The sequence below is a fragment of the Dipodomys merriami genome, unplaced genomic scaffold (assembly GCF_024711535.1).
Source record: "Dipodomys merriami isolate MVZ:Mamm:240054 unplaced genomic scaffold, mDipMer1.0.p SCAF_77, whole genome shotgun sequence".
In the NCBI taxonomy this organism is placed as follows: Eukaryota; Metazoa; Chordata; class Mammalia; order Rodentia; family Heteromyidae; genus Dipodomys; species Dipodomys merriami.
In genome coordinates this window covers 6,046,649-6,065,086 of record NW_027206368.1, presented here as the reverse complement: position 1 = coordinate 6,065,086, position 18,438 = coordinate 6,046,649, and the positions used below count along the sequence as shown (strand labels likewise).

At 35.4% G+C, this 18,438-nt stretch overlaps 1 pseudogene; it reads left to right on the top strand.

Moving 5' to 3' along the window:
- Positions 1-235: 235 nt before the first annotated feature.
- LOC138818507 (tripartite motif-containing protein 43 pseudogene) lies at positions 236-17,496 on the top strand (annotated as a pseudogene).
- The last annotated feature ends 942 nt before the right edge of the window (positions 17,497-18,438 follow it).

Genomic DNA, 18,438 nt, shown 5'->3' with positions numbered 1-18,438 from the left:
CTTTGTGCTCAAGACTGGGCATTATCCCTAGGTCACTTTGTGGACAAGTTTAGTGCTTTACCACTTGAATCACAGCCCACTTGTGATTTTGGAGTGGTAAATAGGAGATAAGAGTCTGTGTCAGGGGGACTTTGGTGCCCAGGCCTGCTTCAAAGCTTGATCCTCATATCCCAATCTCTTGGGTAGCTAGGCTTTTAGGGGTGAGTCACCAGCACCTCATTAGATTCTAGGAATGATGGATCCTGACATTGTCCAGGCCTTCCAGAAGGAACTGAGCTGTGGCATCTGTATGAATACTTTCATAGAGCCAGTCACCCTAGAGTGCGGGCACAGTTTTTGTCGACCTTGTCTCTTCCTTTGCTGGGAAGAGACTCCAGCCAGGTGCCCAGGATGCAAGGGACCCTGCCAGCAGACAAACCTGAAAACCAACGTGGTTCTGAGGAGCCTGGTGGCCATTGCCAGAAGAGCCAGACTCAGGCAGTTCCTGAGCTCTGAGGAATACATGTGTGGGACACACAGGGAGACCAAGCAGATGTTCTGTGAGGTAGACAGGGCCCTGCTCTGTAGGAGCTGCTCCATGTCTCAGGAGCACAGGGCTCACAAACACCATTCTATAGAAAGGGCTGCTGATGTGCAGAGGAAGATGATTTCAAAGCAGATGCATGCTGTATGGGAAAAGACTCAAGAAAACCAGCACAATTTACAGGAGAAGATGAGACTCACCAACCAATGGATTTATTATGTGAACCTCTACCGAGACATGACTAAGGATGTTTTTAGAATGCTGCAGCTTTTTGTCCAGGAGGAGGAAAGATATCATTCCCAGCTACTGATCAATGAAGGAAGAGCCATGTTACAGCAACTCAGAGAAAGGGAAACCTAAATGCTTCAGAAGAAGCATCAGCTCAGGAATATGTTTCAGGAGCTGATCGAAACATACCAGAAGCCAGATGTGGAACTGCTTCAGGGTGTAGAGTTGACCCTAGAAAGCTGTGTGTCAGTGTTGGTCTTCATGCCACTTCCTCTGAGGCCACAGCTCAGTGCCCCTCCCATGCCTGGAATGAAAGAGAAGCTCAATCAGTACCGGGTGGAGATTGCCTTCAATGAAACTATGGGGAATCAAGGTCCTGGGAGCAGTGTTAGACATGACCATCAATATGCGGTTTTGAATTCTGAAGACTCCCTCCACTTCACTGCTTTTGGATGCCAAGTCTTCAGCTCTGGGAAACATTACTGGGAAGTTAGTGTGGATGAGTCTTCGACCTGGGCCTTGGGAGTTGTTACTGATTCTGTCATAGGGAGCAACCTCAGTGAATCTGAGGACGTTTTCCTCCTTTTGTTTGTGAAAGAGAACACACTTTACACCCTTTTTACCACCTTCCCATTGCTGTCTCAATATGTAGAGAAGCCTCTGGGCCGGGTTGGTTTGTTTCTTGATCTTGAGCATGGCAGTCTGAGTTTTTGGAATGTGGCTAAGTGTTCCCTTATCTGGAGATACCCCAATGATTCTCTCTGATTTCCTGTCAGGCCCCTTTATTCCAGTGGTATCCCGGTGTCTTAAGTGAAGAGACTCTCTATGTGTTGGGAACTCTATGGCAGAGAACCTTTCTCAAATGAAGCAAACCACTAATACTGTACTAATTTAAATTTTTTCATGAAATATGGTGGTAACTATAAAATGTAAAAACCAGTATTAAATGAAGATAAGATAAAGTAGCAACAATGCAACAAGAGAGCAAATAAATATTTTAAAATTGTTATAAAAATAAACCCATGCAAAACTGAGTCCCCAGTGATGGCTTTTCACCCTGAAAGCAGTTGGAGTCCAGAATAACAACAAAAAACAACATTGAATGCAGTGGGCACTGTTGTTTTACCAGTAAACCTTGCTAATCAGCAGGCTGAGTTCTGAGTGGCAATACATAGCCAGGAAAAACAGATAAATCCAAGTGACTCTTATCTCCAAATAACCACCAAAGTGGAGTTGTGTTCACATGGTACAAGAAAAAAATTCCCACGAGAACAAGGCTCATGCCCTAAGTTAAAGCCCCAGGAAAAGCTAGTACAAAAATACAGTACTAGTTTAAGTGACACAAAGTTCTAGAGCAGCCTTTCTATTAATAGGTCCTGTTATCCATCCTGGGAGGAAAAAAAACAAACACCTCTCTCCTAGAGCATAGGGGTCTTTACACTTTCTATTAGATTGGATTCTTTAACTTTCGGTACCAATTCCTAAACAAGGGGGAAAAATGTATACTCAGACAAAGAGCTGGTAATAATGGAGAAGAGACTAAATGGTTGAACACTAAAGATGAAGGCCTGTCTTTAAATAGAAGAATTAAGTCATCCTTTTGGGGGGTAAAAATGAGCAGAGAGATTCATAATAATAACTATAGCAGGGCTGCGAAGGTGGCTCAGTGGTAGAGCGCTTGCCTTGCATGCCTGAGACCCTGGGTTTGATTCCTCAGCAACACATAAGAAAAAAGAAACAGCCAGAAGTGGCGCTGTGGCTCAAGTGATAGAGCACTAGCCTTGAGCTGAAGAGCCAAGGGACAGCGTCCAGGCCCACAGTTCAGGCCCCATTACCGGACCCAAAAAAAATAAATAAATAAATAAATAAACCCAAACCATAACTATGGCAAACCTTAATTTATATATTAGGCATACTGAGAGCCACCACTTGTAACAATATAACAGGATGCTTTGCAGGTGTGATGGCTCTTTTTTGGATAATTAATTGTAGTTCTTTGATCCCCTGTGGCATTATCATATGGAGTTAAAAATGCTTACTTTTTTGTTTCCCTTTCACCCTATATATTTAATTGTTGTGTGTTCATCCCTTCTGTAATTATCTTATTGATGGGCAAAAGCTACTAACTTGAGATTCAATGATATGAATGTAGGGTTAGACTTCTACTTCCCTGTTGGAAATTCAGATATAGGAGAATTTGCTTTTAAAGCTCATGGTTCAACAAACAAGAACAGATAAGGTTCAAGATTGATTCATAGTAATAAATCCTGGAAGGTGAAAGCTTATGTCATCGATACTATAGAACTTACTACCCTAAAAATAATATCCTAGATAATTTTCTAAAGTTTATAGCAAATAGAGTATTAATAATGTGCTCTTATAAAACACACACACACACACACAAACACACACACATACACACATGAGCATTAGTAGGTTCTCTTATCAGTTTATCATATATATTAATTTACCATTTCATTTTAATATAAGCTTAGTCATATATGGTGTTTATTAGCCTTTTGCTCCAACATAAAACTCAAGGACAGTGCATAGATCCTTAGTTTAAGCTCCTGGTCTGTTTCGGGGAAAAAAAATAAAATGGATAAGTCACAATAGAAAATAGACATGGAGAAAGTAACCTCAGATTCAAGGATCCTTTTCTGACTCACAGTTAGGTGATGGACAATCAGGTGATTACTGGGTTCAGGCTGGTGAAGGAGATGGGTGTAGGGGGTAGGCTTCCTGCAGACCTAACAATGATCACATCCCATCCAATAGCTAGTCAAGTTAGCATATGTCTGCCATCTCAGCTATATACAAAGTCTCAATAGGAAGATCTCAGTCCAGGAAAGCCTAAGCATTAACACAAGATCATATTACAAAAATAAACTAAAAAATGGTATGTTGTATACAGTTCTGGTACTGTACTGTTGAATTCATACCATTTGCTTAAACTCTGCTAACCAATTTACTTAACTCTAAATGTTAATAACAATGCAATGATGTTGGTCCAGTTTTTCAATTTAGAAAACCATAGGCAGGTGTTAATAAACATAAGGTGGTGCTGAGTTTATTAGAAGAATGTTTGTGTGGTCATGTTTCACTGTATAAATGTGAGTATAAAGAATTCAGTGCAGTCTTTACCTTCCCACACGTGATTTTTTAGGGTGACCTCACCTTCCTATTATAGGATTAAAAGTAGTGTTTGTGACTTTGACCACATTTGACTGTTGTCCTGTGCACTGTTGTTTTTATTTTTCTCTCATTTCCGAGAAAAAAGATAAATTACTTGCTGTAATCATGCTGTATTTCCCTGGCTTATACATTTAAATTTCTATTGTTTATTTCTGTGAAATCTATGATACATTCTGACATCATTTTGATATTTTATCTAATCATACAAACATATACTATTCCATCTTTCTGCAATAATATCTTTGCATTAGTAATTAGTAATATCCTGGATACTGTATTGTTCATTTCAGAACTTGATGATTATTTTTACTACCGGCATAATTAATGCCATTGACAAAAGAACTCAATAAATTAGATGTAGTCAAAATTTTCTACCTTATATATCTAGAAGCAAGAACAAAACTACTTTATTCTTGTTTGGGTTATAAATTTGTGGCATATATTGTTATGGATCTATAGTTTATTTTTTATTGTATTTTATTTATCTATTCATTATTTATTTTTGTTTAATTAATTTATTTTATTTGCTAGTTTTTAAAATATTTTATTTGAATAGTTGGAGAAAGGAGTTGCAATTCAATAAAGTAGTTTTTGAATACAATACATCTTGATCACTTTAATCCCTTTTTAACATTTCCACTCATCTCTCCCAACTGCTTATTCTCTGATTTTTTCTTAATTTTGTGGAATATGCATTGATTTTTTTTTACTTGCTCCTGTTTTCCACCAATTTGCTATATTCTATGTCTACTTTCATAGTAGAACACTTTAATTTTATGCCTAGCAGGAGAGACTGTGCAACTCCCAAATTCCAGAACATTTATTTATTTTTACTTTTGTTAAAGATTATCTATTATTCCATTTAAAAATCATTTTATGTGTAATTGAAAAATGTTATATTTGTTAAATTAATTCTATAAAATTTAGGGATTCTTTGTATTTTGAAAGTATATTTGATCATTATCACCTTGGAATATTCTCAAATATTCGTCATTCAGAAGGACATCTTATACCTGTCTGCAGCTATTCTGAATTCTCCTTAGACTTCCAACGCCAAAGAAACTAATGTTATGCCTCATTTTGATAATTCAAAAATTTCATGAAAATCAAATCATTTTATGTGTTATTTTGTGTCTAGTTCTTTCTATCTAGCCTGTTGTCAGTGTTTCCACTAATATCAATTCTCCATTTCTCTTTTTTACTTGATAATGGGCTATTTCATGAGTATAATATGTTTTGTGATCTGTTTTCCTATTGGACAGCCTGAAATTTTTTTTCAATTCTTTGGCTGTCATAGATAATATTGCTGTGATGATGCACAAGTTTTGAACTTAAGTGTATAAAAACTATAGGCAAACTTTCTAGGCTGTACAAAGTTTCTAGGCTGTTTGGTGTTTCTGTAACTAACTTCGTGAGGAACTTTTACACACTAATTTCCAAGATGAATGTGCTATTTTACAGTGTATGAGAGCTTCAATTTCTTTACATCCTTGCCAAACCTACTAATGCACATCTTCTTTTACCCATTCTGGTGAGTATCAAATGACATATCATTTCTATTTTATAAGTGATTTTACATGTGCTAATGCTATTAACCTCCTTTCCTCTGTTTACACATTGTTCGATTAAGAAATTTCAAGTCAAATTCTTTGTCCATTAATTTAGTTACTGGTCCATTTTTTCCTTGCTCTCCAATTCTTTTCTTTTGGAATAGGAATGTTTACACCATGTTATTATATATTGAAAGTATGGTGCTCCTCATCCTCTCTGTCATCCTCTTCCTCTTCTTCTTCTTTTCTCTTCTTTCTCCTCCTTGTTCCTCTTTCTCTACTTCTTTTTCCTCCTCTTCCTCTTCTTCCTTCCTCTTACTCTACCTCTCTGGTTCCTCTTCTTCTTCTTCTCTGCCCCTCTTCTTCTTTCTTGGACCAAAGCTTCATACTGTCCTAGTAAGCACTCTACCACTTAAAACTGGACAATCCTAGTTTGTTTTTCACATAGGGTCTAGTGCTTTTACTCAGGCTTCCCTAGAATTGTGATCCTCCTGTCTTCACTATGAGTAGCTTTAATTAAAGGCATGTGTCTATATACTTGGCATATAATTGGTTTTGCTTTTTTTTAAAAAAATTATTTCCTTTTTTTGTTTTGGTCATGGGGCCTGAACTTGGGCACAGTCCCTCAGCATTTCACTTCAAGCTATCACTTTACCACTTGAGCCACAGTGTCCATTCCAGCTTTTTCTGCTTATGTGGTGCTGAGGAATTGAACCCAGGGCCTCATGCATACAAGGCAAACACTCTACCACTGAGCCACCTTTCCAGCCCTATTTTGCTTTATTTTCATGGCAACTCTCAGCTAAAAATTTTCTTTGAGTCTCTGTGGACATTTTGAACCTGGAATTTTGAATGATGTTGGAAGTCAAGGCTACAAAGAATTTTGGAGAGAGGCAATGCATTCTGTTACCTCTCCTTTTATGCTAGTGTCAGAAGATGAATGTACACCTTTTGGAGACAAAAGTGGAACGTTTTTGGATAAGGAGATGTGTTTGGTTGCTGTGTTCAAATGAAATGGTTAAGTCATATTGTCACTTTGATTGGATTGAAAAATATGCAGGAGAGCAATAACATACACAACTAGGTGTATGGGGGACTGAGTTCCCAGAGAAGTTTAGCAAAGTGGAAAAACACATACTGATTGTGTACTATCCTCAAGTCTAAGAACTTAGAATCAAGGGAGGGAAAATGAGAAACACACTTATTCAGGAGTTCTCTCTCTGCTTACAAATCACCATAATGTGTTACTTATTTCCTTGTCTTGGCCATTTTCTCTCAGCCAAGATCAACTAAAACGGAACCATAAAGCAACATAGCCTTCCCTTCTTTAACTGGTTTTGCATAGGTTATTTCTCAGTGATGAGAGTCTAACACATTGCTGAATTTAAAAATTGATTAATAAACAATTTGAATTAAGTGATTAGAATTGACTTAGTTACAGTGATGAAAATTGACATGCATTTTTAGAGAAGAATGACTGCCACAGTTGTGCATCAAAACTTTCTGAGCATAGAAATGTATAATACATTACTCAGAGGAATCTTCTGGGAATAAAATCATTGCAATTTTTTAATCAGAAAAAGTAGGAATAATTTTGAGAATATAATTTAAGTCCACTTTTTGAACTTTGAAAAAACAAACACAAAGCTATTTTAATTAGAAAAAGTGTGTTATCTATTAAAGCTATATCAAAAGCTTTTTTAAAAGAAATTCATGTAAATAGGATCTCAGATCAAGAGGAACCAATTAAGAGCTTTACTATTCATACAAGTATGAGATAATTAGGACTAAGTTAGTATAAATAGGAAGAGATGATAAATTGATATGAAGAACACTTAAGGAAAAAAAAATTTTTATTTTCATCTTTATCAAAATCTTTTTTTTATATTTATGTACTATATATTCTATATTAACATCTATATGTGTGTATATGTACATATATATATATATATATATATATATATATATGCATTCACAAGCCTCATGAGTGACAAAAAAATCCAACCAACAAAAAAAACATGAGGAATATAGTGAAAAAAACACAAATTCAGATATCAAAAGTGGCGTGGTGGGGTCAAGGGAAAGACTAGACAAATGAAGAGGAAAAGGGGAAGAAAATGCAGGCAAGAGTCTAGTGTATAGCCTACCAAACAGAAGGGGATGGTAGAAGAAAGACTGGTGACAATGTTGAAAGAGGTAACACTGATCAAGGCATATTGTGTTTGTAAGCTGCTTTTTTATCTGCCAATGCCTTTGTCCAATGACTTAATGATAAGACTAAAAAAATCACAATAAATTACAACTTTTAGCCAGTTACCTGTGGCTCATAACTGTAAATCTAGCTAATCAGGAAGCTGATATTTCGAAGCCAGTCCTTGTAGGAAAGTCCTTAAGATGATTATCTCCAATTAACCAGTATAAAGCTGGAAGTGGAGTTTTGGCCTAAGTCTTTGACCACCAGTATCAAGTGGAAAAGCCAAGAGAGAGTATGAGGTCCTGAGTTCAAACCCTGGGGCTGCTCCCCCCATGTAACACTTAAGTAAAAATTTATTTAGACAAAATATTTACGGATAAATTTGCATTTTTTATGAGAAAGGCTGACAATTGATATTACTTCTCTAAATTCTGTAAGCAATCATTTGTTACGGCTAGTTGGTATTTTAATTAATGAGTTGAAATTTTGAGGTTAGAATTTTATAAACCTACACAATACTGGACTATGTAGGAATGGCTCCATTTCAATTTATTTTCTTTCTTTTTCTTATTTATTGTTTGTTTATTGTATGTTTATTTATTGACATGTCTTAGGGCTGGAAGTCTGGGCCTGGGCTCTGTCTCTGAGCTCTACTACTTGAGACACAGCTCCATTTCCGGCTTTTTTGATGGTTCCTTCGAGATAAGAGTATCATAATAGACTTTCTTGCGAAGGCTGGTTTTGAAACTCTATTCTCAAATCTCAGCCTCCTGAGATAGCTAGAATTACAGGCATGTGCAAGCAGCACCTGGCATTCAATTTCAATTAGTAAAAATATTAAATGGTAGAGTGGTAAAGTATTGCAGTAAAAATCTTAAATTTATTTTGAAAATTTCTTTATATAATCACATTTCTTAAGATGAAATACTTCACATTTTAAGTAATTTGTTGCATGTTGAATCAGATTATTCAAATCATGTTTCTATCCTTTAATGTTATAGATTACTATCTAATCATGGATTTAGATTATCAGCAAAGCTTTCTACATATTCAAATAATTATTCTCTGTATGTTGTATGTTTTTTTAGTTTGTTACAAATATGGTATAATTCACTACATTTTATTCAAATGAGTTTTGTGGTCATATAATTAAAAATAACCTATAATAAAGTCACCACAAAGAAGGCAACTCTGTTGCACAAATGCAATATTGTGTGATCAAGAATATAAGGTGCACACAATCAAACCAGTAAGAAGTTAAACATATATTACCGAGTGTGTGTTTGTGTGTGTGTTTGTGTGTGTGTGTTTACATATGTAAGTTTTAAAATAAATTTTTATCGTGAAAATACTGTACTAAGGGGTTACAATCACATGAGCAAGGTAATGAGTACATTTCTTATCAAGCACTATTGCCTCCTCCTTTGTTGGTGTTTCCTCTATCATCCTTTCCCTCACATCTCCACAACTACATTTCCCCCTACTCTCTACCCCCTGCTCATTACCATTCCCCCCTCCACAAAAAAGAGTTTGTTTTTTTCCTTCCTCTCCATAAATTATACCAACATCAAATAGAGTGAAAATAGGGAATATACCATGGGGGAAGGACAAACAAATCAACAAAAAAAATACCCTATAAATATGTTAGAAACAATAGGAAGAAAGAAAAACCACTTGAGTCCTTATCTTGGGGTTTCTTTTGTCTAACATTAAGCTATCTGATCTTTTCTGCTTGTTTCAGACATTTCAAATAAGGGAAACCGTGGGACCTAGGTTTCTTTGGACCTGGCTTATATCACTTAATATAAGTTTTTCTAAGTATTTCCATTTCCTAACAAATGGGGCAATGTCATTCTTTCTGATAGAAGCATAGAATACATTGTGTATATGTACCACATTTTCTTGATCCATTCATCTACTGAGGGGTATCTGGTTTGGTTCCATATTTTAGCTATGGTAAATAATGCTGCAATAAACATAGTTGTGCTGGTAGCTTTAGTGTGGTCTTGTTTGTGATCATTTGGGGAAATACCGATAAGTGGGATTGCTGGGTCATAGGGGAGCTCTATGTGGAGTCTTTCGAGGAACCTCCATAGTACTTTGAAAGTAGCTGAACAAGTTTACATTCCTATCAATAGTGCAGTAGGGTTCCATTCTGGCCACGTCCCCTTCAGCATCTGTTGTTATGAGAGTTCTTAAGTATAGCTATTCTAACTGGGGTGAGGTGGTATCTCAGTGTTGCTTCGATTTGCATTTCTTTTATGGCTAGGGAGGTTGAGCATTTCTTCATGTGTCTATTGGCCATCCTTCTTTCCTCTTCAGAGAAGTTTATCTTTAAGTCTTTAGCCCATTTATTTATTGGGCAGTTGTTTCTTTGAGGATTTGTTGTTGGGGGATTTAATATTTTGAGTTCCAGGTATATTTTAGGTATGAGTTCCATGTCTGTTGTATGGCTAGTGAAGATCTTCTCCCAATCCGTGGGCTTTCTATTGATCTTGCTAGCTATGTCCTTGGTCATGCAGAAGCTCTGCAATTTCATGCAATCCCATTTGTCCAACCTTTCCTTGATTTGTTGTGTTTCTGGGTCTCTATGTTATAACCCATGCTTTCACTGAATTTGATGTTGGTATAATTTGTGGAGGGGAAGGGCAAAAACAAATCATTTAAGTAGGGATACAGGTGGACACATTGCAACAATGAGATGTACAAGTCATTATTTGGAAAAACAAACTTAACAACTTTGGTCGGGGGAGGGGGGAGGATCAGATGGGGGAGATGGGTGGAATATGGGAAGGAATAGGAAGGGGAAACAAAAAGGAGGGAACAATGCTTGATAAGAAATGTACTCGTTATCTTGCCCTTATAATTGTAACTCCTCTGTATGGTATTCTCACAATAAAAAAATAATAGGCCTATGCCAAAGAGAGGTAGGATTTCTCCTATTCTGTCCTGTAATGTTTTCCGAGTGCCTGCTTTGACTCTGAGTTCTTTGATCCATTTGGAGTTGAGTCTGGTACAGGGTGGTATATAAGGATCTAGCTTTAGTTTTCTAAAGGGGGTTAACCAATTTTGCCAGCATCATTTACTGAAGAGGCTGCTTTCTTCCATTCTATTTTCTTTTCTTGCTCCCTTGTGGAAAATTAGATGGCTATAGGGATGTGGGTTCATTTCTGGGTTTTCAGTTCTATTCCATTGGTCTTAAGGTCTGTTCTTGTGCCAGTACCAAGCTGTTTTTATTACTATGGCTTTGTAGTAGAGTTTAAAATTTGGTATTGATATTCCTCCAGCACTGTTCTTTCTGTTAAGGATCATTCTTGCTTTCGGGGTCCTTCATTGTACCCTATGAATTTTTGGATTGCCTCTTCTATTTCCTTGAAGAATGAGGTTGGAATATTGATAAGTATGGCATTGAATTTGAAGATAGCCTTGGGAAGTATTGCCATTTTCATGATGTTGATCCTTCCAATCCAGGAGCAGGGAGGTTTTTCCATGTTCTAAGTACTCTTTTGATTTCCTTTTTCAGGTTTTTAAAGTTTTCATCATAGTAGTCCTTCACTTCGTTGGTTAAGTTAATTTAGTAAAAAGACCTGAATCAAACTTGTAGTTATAAAATTCAACGAAAAGGTAATCATTTCACTGAAAAAATTATTGGCCATATTGTCAATTAAGGAAATAACAAATGTTGACCTCACTGACATTGCCATAGTACCATCCAACATGAACTATGTAAAGAGAAAATGAAATAAAATGACTCATGTATCAGTGAGTAATGAGACATCATAAGATGACCAATGCTTGTGTAATAGAGTAACATAAACAATAGTATGGACAATATAAAAAAAGAGAAGTCAATATCTTATTAGAAATTTGATTAAAAAGTAAATATCCAGTGATTAAAGGAATTCACTAGTCCACCAAACAAGAAAAACAAAGTAAATAATTATAGGTATATCTTGATGAAATAATAAAAAAATCTAAAAATAAATATCATTAACATTTACAACAAAGAAAATGTATGTACAGAATAAGATAAACTATAGAAAACTACATTTTTGTTATTGATATAGTATTTTGCCACGTATGACAAACAGTACCCTGTTCCTGTGGAATACTACATAAACTACAATCCCATAAAGACATAGGCAATCTGACCAAAAGAAAATGTGAATGTAGGAAGGAAATGATTACCAACTGAATCTCACAGCAAAATAGTGGCTTGTAACCTTACAGTTGAACTTCTGTGGCTCCAAACGTTAAATAACACAGTTCTTTTTTTTTTTTAATAATAAAGACACAGCAAGGTATGTAGTTGAGAATATATGGTTTTCACTTAATGAATTGTGTCAATTTATGAAATACATAAAATTGAAAATATTTTATCAAATATTTGCTATATTTCTTAGATATTGACTGACAGTAATAGGACTCATCTTTCATACTGATATTTTAAAAAAGATTTGTGATTTGTGCATGCATTATTTTAAGCATAATCTTTAACAGTATTAATGGTCTATTTTATATTTATCTGAACACATAAGTAGTGAAAGTCTAGCAGCTGATTACATTATTGTCAGGCCATAGTACTCTTTTTTTACACTATACAAGGATGACAGATCAAGGATGCTAGAAGGAAAATGTTTTCCTTCTGGAATTTAATTAGTTTGACTTTAACTCAAGAGAAAAAGATTCTGCTAGCTGTCAATTTTGATTTAGATCTCCAGCTAATTAACGCTCCAAAGAAGGCTAATAAAACTGTTCACAACCCATACCCCCATTGAGATATCTTCATCATGCCATTCTAGGAATGCTGGGGATGCTATTTCCTTCAGATCTTGTGAATTACCTTTGGTTTTTTGCCCAAATTGTCATCTCTATAGCGTTGTTCACATTTTTGCATGTATATTTAAAATGTGCAGTACTTTTACTATATTGTTATATATCATGTAATATGATATGTATACCATGAGAGAAAAGCCATTTAGTCTTTTCTCCCAAAATCCATTTCAATAGTGCACCATTTCTTCCTACTTTCAGAACACTAGTTACTACACTTATAAAGATTCCTGTTGAAATCAGAATTGGAAGTATTTTTAACTGATTTTACTTTATCAAGGTACTATCAACAATAAGCTATCTCCTCGGCTCAGGGACATGACAATATACAAACTGAGATTTTTAAAGTTGAGACTTAAGGAAATTAAAGGATATACACTGTCTATAAAATATACACTGTCTATAAACCTTAATTAAATTACGCTAACACATTTTATTTTTGTTTCTTTTTTATTCAGTTTTGTATATTTTTTATTTACATACTGTACAGAGGGGTTACAATTACATGAGCAAGGTAGTGAGTATATTTCCTACAGAGCATTGTTGCCTCCTCATTTGTTTTACCCCTGCCATCCCTTCCCTCCCACCTCCACAACTACCCACCCAAACCCCCGCCAAAGTTGCTAACACATTTTAGAACATAGAGTCTATTGCTGTTAGAAATATTATCCTTGAGAAATAAGGAGATGATTAACACATTAAAAATAAAAACAAGGAAGGAAATTCATTGCCTCTCTTCTTTGGTTCCACTTATTCCTAGATTTATTCTGTATTGGAAGGTCTGCTACCTACCTGAGGGACATTGATAATAAATCCTAGTCTTCCCACATTCTCAAGCTCACAGTTTAGTATTTGTGCACCATGGTTGTGAGTTGAATTGTATGAGAAGCTTTCCTTCAATATTCTCTGCAGGGATGTGGCTATGACTTTGAAGTACTGAAGCTATCTTTCACTCTAAAGTTATTGTGTGGGCTCATATGTCTTTGGCATGTCTAGTCCAAATTTAAAAGAAAGAGACTAAAAGATTATTTCTCTTAGGAGAAACTAATTTATATTTCAACCAACAGCTAGAAGTTATTGCTTAATATTTGAGCACAGAATGCTGAAATAGTATTGGAAAAGATAATCTAGCTGTCCCCATCAATACAAGCAGAAATTTTACTTAGTCTGAGCATCTTGTATATTACTACATTACTCCTACTCTGGTCACCTTCAACTTGTTTCACCCTAAATTTGTTTAAAAGTGTTCTAGCTTCTGTCACACCAGCAAATGTACATATTATACATTGCTTCAATATTACTAAAGGATAAGCTTGTAATTTAAGTATATTAGTCTAGAGTCAGTAGCTGCAAAATTATGTAACAATGTTTATAATAATACATATATTGGTTTTGAGAGCAGAGATAAATTCTCAACAAAATATCTTTATTATTTAAGACATTTTATTTGCTTGTCTCATTTCTGTGCAATGAAAAGAAATACTATTCACAATTACTTAATTGAAATAATGTAATATTTATTCAAAAAACCCCATAAAATAGTAGCAACCAGTAGTAGTCCAAAGGAAGATTAGAAAAAAAGAAAATTATCCTGTAGACTTTCTTTAGCTAGAAATTATTTCAACATGTATGTTAGCTTACGTCTGAACATCTAGTCCCAGATTCTAAAATATAAAATGTAGTTGTTGAATACCAGGCAAGATTTTGGTAGGCTCATTTTGGACAAGGCTAATTAGGAAATTTAAGGAAAAGAATTCATAAATACTTCACTGAGGATTCATTATAAAAATGAAGTTAATTAATTATTTGAAAATTTGAGTGTAAGAAAGAAGAGTTTCTATAGAGTATCTTTTGTGTAACTGTAAGTATTCTGAAATAATATACAGATGATAGATAGATACGTACATGCAAAGATACATAGATGTTACACTGTTGGAATTCAAGTCTGAAAATTGGGGTAGGAGAGTTTGTACAGTGGTTGTGTCCAGAAATGTGAATAAGAGTATTATGGAAAGGAGAACAAGTGCTGACTAGGAAAGGCTTGTGGTGCAGTGAAAGACCATCAAATGAAAATCCAAGGGAGTAAAGAAATGAGGGTTAGAGAAGACACAAAATATGAAAAGTCAAGGTGACGTGAGTTTCTAGAAGGTGAGAAAATGAGAGGTTAAATATTGAAGCAACATCTCTCTGAAGAGTGAACTACTTAGGGACTAAACCAAATCCTTTAGTTTTGTTTATTAGTAAATTTTGAGAATGTTAATTGTTAGTATGGAAGTAAGACAACCTTGGTTAAGGTGTAGTAATACTTAAGAAGTTTAGTTTGTGTATGTGTGGGTATGGGTTTGTTGACTATAAAATAAACTTTGTCTAAAACTCGATCAAAAAGTACAGGCACATGAGGAAATGGAGAAAAATTAGAGCATGGATACTTGTGAGATATTCAAGCTACCAAGAAAAAAAATGAGACATTAAATATAAGAGAATGATACAACAAACTTTGGAATAATGAACTGAACAGGCAAACTAAAGAAATAAATATAAAAGAGACAAAAATAAAGCTGAATTATTACGAATGGTGAAAAGTATGATTATGTTTTTCCACACAAATAATTATCCAAAGGTTTAAATTGTTAATTATCCCAAACTAATGACCAATATAACACCATACCAAAAAAAGCTGAATGAAAAGAGTAATTCTGTATTAATCTGTACTAGTATGATGAAAAAATTACCCTTTCAAACTGGCCAGGAGAAAAGATATATTAACAAAGATAGTGCAGACCAAAAGACAAAATATAAGGAAAATCAAAGCCAACTAATATTTTTAAATCAACATTGATTAATTAATTATTGGTTCCACCATTTGATCTGACTTCATACTTGTTCTAAACAACTATCATCAGAGATGTAAATGGTGGTTCAATAAGGCAAGTCTGAAGGCAAAACAGGCCTTTTCTAAAAATCTGAATTTTCAATGTGTACGACACTATTACCCACAAGAGGCAAATGAATCTAAACCGAGTTTAAGTCACAAATTCTTTCTTCATTGGCCATTTATTTTTTAATATTAATCCACTTTATGCTTTTAGACCTGATAATATATAGTTTCTCTACTTTAAAAATAAAATTTTAATATATTTTGAAATATATCATTTCATATAAAATTTCAGATTTAGACGCATGGTGAATGAATAGTAATACAAACACATTTCTCTTTCAAAGCAGAATAGAAATAGGCTAATATTCTTAAGTACTATCATTATTTTTAGTTAAGTTTCCAACCAATTGAGTGCTTTAGAATTGAGCTCTTCTGTAAAATACAAGTACTGGTTTGATTTAATCACAATATACATCCAGTATTTATTGTGCATTATTGCCAACTTTTTGGTTCAAGCTTACCTATGACAAGGACATATGTGATTGAATGAAATTTAGCACATATCCTGTGAGTAGAGATGTGTTTTTATTTCTGAAAAATTTGAATCAAATGAAAAATAATGTAATTGATTGAAAGTCAATTGCAACTACACAGAGGCTGCTATTTGAAGTGAACCACCAAAATAAGTGGAAAATCAATTTATAAAAAGAAAGGAATGGTGGGGATGGGAAGGGTTGGGAAGGGGCAACAAAGGAGGAGGCAACAATGCTTGATAAGAAATGTACTCATTCCCTTGCACATGTAAGTGTAACCCCTCCGTACAGTATTTTCACAATAAAAGAAGAAAGAAAGAAAGAAAGAAAGAAAGAAAGAAAGAAAGAAAGAAAGAAAGAAAGAAAGAAAGAAAGAAACAAGGAAACAAGGAAAGAAGGAAAAAAGAAAGGAAAAATAAATACAGGATCAAGTTAACAGTAAAACAAATGCTTGAAGTTGTGTGTAGAATTCAAAGGAAATAAGGTAATGGAAGACATTTAAATGGCAAAATGAATAACATGGGATTTGAATTTATAACTATTTATACTGCTATTAAGTACCATTTGTCAAGAAATGGAAAGACCTGGGGAAAATATTACATTATGTGAAGCTAGGCCATAGTGACAAATGTTGCATGCTTTCACATACATTTGAAAGCTAGATTTTATGTATAAATTTGTAAGTAAATTTGTTGGGTGGTATAGAATTACATACAAAAGTATTAACTGAAATAGAGTTGATTCAGGGGAGAACTCCAAGAGTGTAATTCCCAATCATGGGTCCACTGGTGCCAACAGCCTGAGCCTGAACTCTGCTCACTCATGAAAGTGATGTAGAAGAGAACATAAATATGGTCTTATAGACTAATGTATCCTGGTCACATGAACCAGTGAACTTTGAAGAAACAGCACTGACTTTCACTCTGGAGGAGCAGGGCCTGCTGAGCCTCCAGAGAATTCCTTGTACAGGAAAGTGACACTGGGAAACTACAGAAAGCTGGTCTCAGTGGAACTCTATCTTTCCAAAGCAGATCTGATATCTCCATTACAGAAAGCAAAAGACTGCTGACCAGTGGAGAGAGAAATTCTTCAAGACTCCTTTCTAGAATGAACTGGGGCTATAGGAGTACTTCAACTGGATTTTCTTCCTGCCATGAATCCATTGATGAAAAATAACGTGGTGGAAGTTCTTACCCTGAACCAAGAAGTGGCTTAGTCCCGGGAATGCTCAGGTTCATGCCCTCTGTGCTGAAGACGGAGGCTGGAGCCCAGACATTCCTTCTAGAACGTTCGTGAGCAAACGTAGCTTGAGAGTTAAAACATAATTCGTGGTTCACATGTAAATCTTCTACCAGAAGGACTGTGAAGTGGGCAGAGTCAAGGAGAGCAGCGGTTCTGTGGCAAGCAGGTCCCCTGTGAACATTCACCAAAAGGGCTCTGAAGGAAGCAAGGGAAACAGTGGTTTTAAGAAAAGCATTTCACCATTGAGAGCAGCAGACTCCAAAAGGGCTCTGAAGGAAGCAAGGGAAACAGTGGTTTTAAGAAAAGCATTTCACCATTGAGAGCAGCAGATTCTTCTTTAGAAGGGTTCACTATGTGAGCCAACTTTGACGATGCAACGAAGAGAGTCAAATGTTCCGGAACCCAAGGTAGTTTTCAGTCCATAAAATGACCCACACTAAAGATTCATAACCTGGTCCTACCAGAATGGACTTCGTGAACTTGTGGACATTGTGCAAGCAAAATATTAACTCATCTTTTGAAATCATCTCAAAGTTAGATCCACACTGGAGAAAGCGCCAATGTATATCAGAACTGTAGGAAGGTGTTTGTACAGATCTCCTCCCTTAAATAACACCAGATTTCATGGTGGACAGAACATTTGAGTGTGGGAGTGTGAGAAGACTTTCAATGTCTGCTCAGCCCTCTTGCAGCACCTGAGTACTCACACTGAAGCCAAAGCCTACCCATATCAGAACTGTCTAAAAGCATTCCACAAGAGCTCTCATCTCATTGAACATCAGAGAACTCATACTGGGAGAACCCCTATGTGTCACCCAGAGCTCACATCTTACTGGGCATCAGAATATACACAGAAGGAAAAAGTGTAGAAAGAAGAAACCCAGTTCACAGCCCTAGAGTCTGTGGAAGCATTGCTGATCCTGCTGCTTCAGCCTCCTGCTGCCTGAATATTATGGGTGTGCACCATTATTGGTAGGTAAGAAGCTTAGAAAAGTGAGATGAGTGAAGGAGTAGGAAAACTATAAGGAAGTTACTAATGAATTCATTCATTTTTTAATGTTTTCCTTTGGTCACTAAGTAACGATGAAATCTAATAATGTTTCTAAATTTTTAAAGCCAGGTACCAAATAATCTATTCACTTGTAATTATGTCCAGGGTAATGAGTTTATGTGTTTGTGTGCAACCAGGAAAGAATTTAAATAAATAAAACTATATTTCTGTGTGGAAAACTATAGTGTAATTCCTCAGAAAGGTGAAATTA